This window comes from Petromyzon marinus, unplaced genomic scaffold (assembly GCF_048934315.1).
Source record: "Petromyzon marinus isolate PM22_M1 ecotype Great Lakes invasive population unplaced genomic scaffold, UKy_Petmar_22M1.pri1.0 PM_Scaffold_346, whole genome shotgun sequence".
Lineage (NCBI taxonomy): Eukaryota > Metazoa > Chordata > Hyperoartia > Petromyzontiformes > Petromyzontidae > Petromyzon > Petromyzon marinus.
This window is the reverse complement of record NW_027423331.1, coordinates 89,905-96,086: the sequence shown is the minus strand read 5'-3', so window position 1 is coordinate 96,086 and position 6,182 is coordinate 89,905. Positions and strand designations below refer to the sequence as shown.

Here is a 6,182-nt window from a genome sequence, read left to right as displayed (position 1 = left end):
GTCGCAGCGTGGTCAAAGAAATGAGTATTAGCACAATCCAGTTAATGATGTTCGTATATTGCATTATATTTGTATTATTTTATTGTTTCCCTTCTACGTGGTGACTTCACCGAAAGAACCAAGAATATGAATCCCTGCAGTCACGAAAGCTTTAAATCAAAAGATGTTCGTATAGTTGATGCAACCCCTTTTTAACCTAGAGAACTCCACAGGAATGGGAGTAGAGTGAATGATATAACTTGTAAACAATGAAAGAGAAACGGGAAAGGGAATGCATATTTTGTGCATGTGTGCTTATGTCCTTGTGTACGTGTTTTTTTTACATCTACAGAGAATATAAGGTTGCATTCGAGAGCTTGCATAGCCCAGTATGGATTGTGAAATTGGGTGAAATCACTACTTAAAGGGTGGATGTTTCCAAAAGGAGCACAGGTACCTACCTCTCGATTTCAGGTACCCCCTGAAGATCTGGTGGATCAATGTTGGGGTCTCCATGTCAATATTCAGCCTGGAAAAACACGCAATGAAACACACAGACAGCAACTCCAGAGGCAATGTCTTTACGAGATGAACACTCGGGAGAGTTACATGTTTTTCCCTCCTAGTATTAACTCGCTGAAGTGGCAATGTCTTAACTACCTCGCCAGCTATACAGGTCATGGGTTTGATCCCAATGCTGACGCCTGTAAATTTGCAGTTTGCATTTACTCCCTGTGGTTGCGTGTATTTTTTTTTTATACGAGCCCACCCATTTTTCACTCCATATTTAGAAACATGCATTTAGTGTTTGTTAAATAATAATTAAAATAAAGTGAATACAAATATGAATAATAAAATATACAATTAAAAAACACAAAAAATCCCACTAATGTAGACTGGTTCTTAATCGGAGTGAGCGTACTGGCAGTCTATAATGTAGACTGTAGCCTAGTTCTTAACCTCGGTGAGCGTACTGGCTGTCTATAATGTAGACTGTAGCCTGGTTTTTAAGCTTGGTGAGCGTATTGGCAGTCTATAATGTAGACTGTAGCCTGGTTATCCTGAGAACAAATATTTTTTTCTGAACAATCCAGGCATCCATGTGCTGGTATTGTGCAACTATTTATGGAGTTTGCTGGGGCATGCAGTACTTACTGGCTTTGGTTGAAGAGGCAGGATTGGTGCAGCGTATCTATCACGTAACTCAGAAAGACATGCGCATCTTCCTGCCTGCCAAAACACAGGTCCTCGCCGATGTCTGTGTGGAAATGGACAGAGGTCACAGATGATGTGGTCACACAGTTGTGGCACAGTATATAGCTTATGAAGTCCCTCATCAACTAAATCGGAAGATTTGTGGGTTAATCACAGAACTGGGTGTGGCTGGCAGTGTTTAGAACGAGCATCAAGAGAGTAATGCAGGACCGGAAGAACATCCGATGCATTGGAGTTGTAAAATCAGTGCTGACCAAAACGAGTAATTTTCTGTTCGATATTGTATACAAAAACTGATTCAAACTGCCCTTTCAGGAGATCTTGAGATGACCGATGTTTCAACGTCAAAGACACTTGGGAATTGTGCTGGAACTTACTTTTGAAATTGAGAACTATGTCGATGGGATCGATGGCCATGCCCCGATTCATGAAGGTGTTGAAGACGTGTTTCTCCAACAGACACATCATGCAAAACTCAGTCTGTTTGCCTGTGAAGAGGGGCAGGGGTGACACACAGTGAAAATACAAACCAATCGCACAAATTGCCCAGCCGCGCACAGCCAGGTAATCTACACAACACTCGATTGTAGCTCGTATCGAATGCAAAATATCTTGGGAGAACTCACAGGTCCATGAGTGATCGCTGTAAAGCAAAAAGTTTGCCAGCGGCGCCGTGTACGTGAGGCCCTGCAGGCTGGCATTCACGAAACACGTATTCCCGAGGTTGTTGAGCCCAGCACCCTCATGTAGATCCTCCTGCCACTTGAGAACTAAGTTGTCTGTCGCAGGTGTTGTGAATTCTAAAGATGGAATGCTGTCCTCATCTGCACACATGACATGATGGAAACACATCATTAATGTTCACAGCACTTTTATTATAACTCACAGCACTACTGAAGGGAATGGTTTACAAATTGGGTGTCTTAGCCTGTACCCGTGCTGGCATTTTTTTTGTGGTGCTGTTAGGTAGACACAATCCTCTTCACCAGCTGGCGAGATGCAAATGTATTAAATGTTTTTGAAGTGTTCAGCACTAGTAATCAGAATTGCCTGAAGAGCATCTTCAGCCTGTAAGTTTTACATCGACAGCAATGGCTAGACAACCACAGCAGCGTGACGAGATAAAGTGTACGTATGTGTGCACGTTGAACTTCTTTCACACCGTGCGTCGCCATCCATACTAATCGGAGGGACGGGGTCACGCCAGCAAACACTTACCTCCCGCATTAGGTTTGTGCAGCCCAGTCGTGCTGGACTCGGTCACAAAAGACACGGCGGATGGAACGGTGCTGTGTTGGATCTCCAGCCCCTTGTCATCTGCTGCTGACACCGCCGGGGGTGATGTGGATGCCTCATCCTTGACGACGATGCTGGAGATGGTGTCCGCTTCTGCCTGTTGAATACTCTTGGCCTCCTGCTACGGCAGCAGTAAAAGCAGCCTTAAGTCACGGACACGCATCGCCACTACACTGCAGCATTGCTCAAACTGCTAAGTGCGGATTCTTATTTCAAACAACATGGCAAGCCAATCTAATAATGGAGACTCTGCTTTTAGATACCAGGATCTATCTTTGTTTCCAAAGAAGTTGGACAAAAACATACTCTATGTCTAAATTCTCCTTAGTGATATTCTGAAGACGTTACATTAAAAAGATGCATGTGATATCACTTGAGCGCAAATACAGACCCATATGGACACACATTCCCATACGGGTATACATCCCTTCATACGCCCTCCCCATTCTTGCAGTGCGTGAAATTGGAAATCATGCATATTTTAAATACTCAAATGGCTTAATGTGCTATTCATGCAACGGTTAGCAATCTGGTGTTATCGTACGGAATTTGGTGCCACAATTTCCTGGCATGTCAGTAGAAATACATCCTTCCCACCTTTATTCACCCTGCAGTATAAATAGGGACACCACAGGTAGTCGATGGACAAGCCATGTGTGTTGTGGGGTCAGGTGTGGGTGCTCCCACATTTTCCAAGATGTTTGGTGGGTGTAGAAGGTGAGTTTCCTCTCGTGCAAACCCAACCGCGAGCAATCGTATGATCAAACAATTTCAAGGCTGCACCTTTACGTGTGGACTGGTCTTCTTTGCAAGTTTTGCAACGTAAACTTTAATTTTTTACCTTAATTTTATCAATACTGATCTATACTACAGGTTTTCTTCTTTTTAGATCGTGTAAATATATAAATGTTTCGTTAAACCGGCCACAATCCGACACAGCCAATTTGTAAGGTTTACCACTTAAACAGATCGTGCCAATTCGTTACGAGTACAGCACACCGGTGTGTTGGAGAGCCAAGCCACAACATTTACAATCCGAGTACGACGTTTCGCCAGTAATCTAACCCAAAAGAAAGGACAAAACGGTATTATGGATGATTTTGGTCACGAAAGCATACGTGATAATTGAATTTTGCCTAATCACCTACTGTGATTTATCCTCCCTCTTTGCTGCTCCTACAGCCTCCCTTACCTTAGTCAGATGATCTGCATTGCTTTCATCAGATGATGTCTCCTCCTCGTCCTTCCCCGCACCTCCGAGCAGCACGTTTGCCTAGGTACGGTGCGAAAGAAGTTCAACATGCATCACGAGTTTAAACTGGTGTTGCAGCTTTCAAAAGACTCGAAAGAGGGCTGCCTTTTTTATCCTCACTTTCTGACTCAAACTGTTGTTGAAGCTTTCAACAACGTGAGCCTGCTTTATGTCGGCTTTAGCGTCACACTGTGGGAAGATTATATGACTTGGCTCAACGTAGTTTTTTTGGTAGTTAGTACGATTCTAGATTGAAAGCTTTCGTGACTGCTAGGATCCATACTCTTTGGTTCTATTGGGTAAAGTCACGTAGGTGAAAATAAAATAACAAAAATTCACGACGTTTCGGCCACAACACAAGCGGCCTTCACCTGATGAACACAAGCGGCCTTCACCTGATGAAGGCCGCTTGTGTTGTGGCCGAAACGTCGTGATTTTTTGTTATTTTATTTTCACCTACGTGACTTTACCCAATAGAACCAAAGAGTATAGTTAGTACGAGTTTATAATTAATGTAGTGCTTCAGGCTTACCCTGTCCATATATAGGTAAACCAAATCAACGTCTGAACTGATATTTTTCGTTCTCCAAATAACAAAGACATTGTTATTGAATGTTTCTAGTTATTAGCAGACTCTGTTAGATGTACCCAGTCACCCGCTGTGATTTATCCTCCCTCTTTGCTGCTCCTACAGCCTCCCTTACCTTAGTCAGATGATCTGCATTGCTTTCTTCAGATGATGATGTCTCCTCACCGTCCTTCCCCGCACCTCCGAGCAACACATTTGCCTAGGTACGGTGCAAAAGAAGTTCAACATGCATCACGACTTTAAACTGGTGTTGCAGCTTTCAAAAGACTCGAAAGGGGGCTGCCGTTTTTTTCCTCACTTTCTGACTCAAACTGTTGAAGCTTTCAACAACGTGAGCCTGAAATTTTGATTTAAAGCTATCGTGACTGCAGTAACGATAAACTGCCAAATCGTTGCGCGTGGCGCCAACGGGTTTTTAAATAAATAAATAAATGGATAAAATTCACCGTTTTTAAATAAATTCATGCAAACCAACACACCTGAAGACGACCGTTTGTGTTATGGTCGAAACGTCGTGATAATTTTTATTGCTTTATATATATTTTTTATTATTTTGTTGTTTCCCTTCAACGTGACTTTACCGAAAGAACTAAGACCGTGAGCCTGCTTTATGTCGGCTTTAGCGTCATACTCTGTGGGAAGATTATCACTTGGCTCAGCGTAGTTTTTAGGTAGTTAGTACGACTTTTAAATTAATGTAGTGCTTCAGGCGTACCCTGTCCATATATATAGGTAAACCAAATGAACCTCTGAATTGATATTTTTCGTTCTCCAAATAACAAAGAAATTGTTATTGAATGTTTCTAGTTATTAGCAGACTCTGTTAGATGTACCCAGTCACCCGCTGTGATTTATCCTCCCTCTTTGTTGCTCCTACAGCCTCCCTTACCTTAGTCAGATGATCTGCATTGCTTTCATCAGATGATGATGTCTCCTCACCGTCCTTCCCCGCATCTCCGATCAGCACGTTTGCCTAGGTACGGTGCGAAAGATGTTCAACATGCATCACGACTTTAAACTGGTGTTGCAGCTTTCAAAAGACTCGAAAGAGGACTGCATCTTTTTTAATCTGATTCAACGAATCTGACTTCTGTCCATCAGATGATGATGATGTCTCCTCACTTTCAGTCTCAAACTGTTGTTGAGGCTTTCAACAACGTGAGCCTGCTTTATGTCGGCTTTAGCGTCACACTCTGTTGTAGTGCTTCAGGCGTACCCTGTCCATATATAGGTAAACCAAATGAACCTCTTAACTGCAATGTTTCGTTCTCCAAATAAAAACGAATTATTGAATGTTTCTAGTTATTAGCACAGACTCTGTTAGATGTGCCCAGTCACCCGCTGTGAGTCATCTCCCTCTCTGCAGCAGATCTTACTGCCCTTACCTTAGTCAGATCATTTTCCTTGTGTCCAACGATTGATGCCTCCTGACTCGTTGACGTTAAACTGGTGTTGCAGCTCTGAAAAACGCTCTCACTGGAACGGCTGCTCACCAGACTCGAAAGAGGGCTGCCCTTGCGAACCGTAGCAGGACTGCCCAGCGAGGTCCCAGCATAGGTGTCCTCATCATCAGAACTGCTTCGGCAACAGCAGCATAGCTTTTTGAAAAACGTTCTGAACAATTTCTTTACACCTTTCTTCATGGTGGCCATGCCACCAATGTGCCAGAGCACCGAAACTTTCCAAAATTTTTTATCACGAGAACGCCAGAGGGCAAGTGAAGACACCTCTGCTTCCCAAGAAATCCGAAGAGCCTGTAGGATGTGACGTCACACGCCGGACTGCAGTGACGTTACAATACGACACCTTATGAGGAGTGTCACTTGACGTCACGCGCCGGACTGCAGTGAC

The 6,182-nt window shown here is 43.4% G+C and overlaps 1 long non-coding RNA gene across 2 annotated transcripts; it reads right to left on the bottom strand.

Annotated features, from left to right (window-relative positions):
* Window positions 1-2,420: 2,420 nt before the first annotated feature.
* Window positions 2,421-5,916, bottom strand: LOC142923231 (uncharacterized). Of its 2 annotated transcripts, none has more exons than XR_012940620.1 (4): window positions 5,717-5,916; window positions 4,447-5,304; window positions 3,683-3,763; window positions 2,421-2,611 (listed from the first exon to the last, which is right to left on the bottom strand). It is a non-coding gene; the product is annotated as an uncharacterized LOC142923231 (long non-coding RNA). The 2 variants fall into 2 exon arrangements; XR_012940621.1 differs by having other exon boundaries at window positions 2,421-2,608.
* Between the last annotated feature and the right edge of the window lie 266 nt (window positions 5,917-6,182).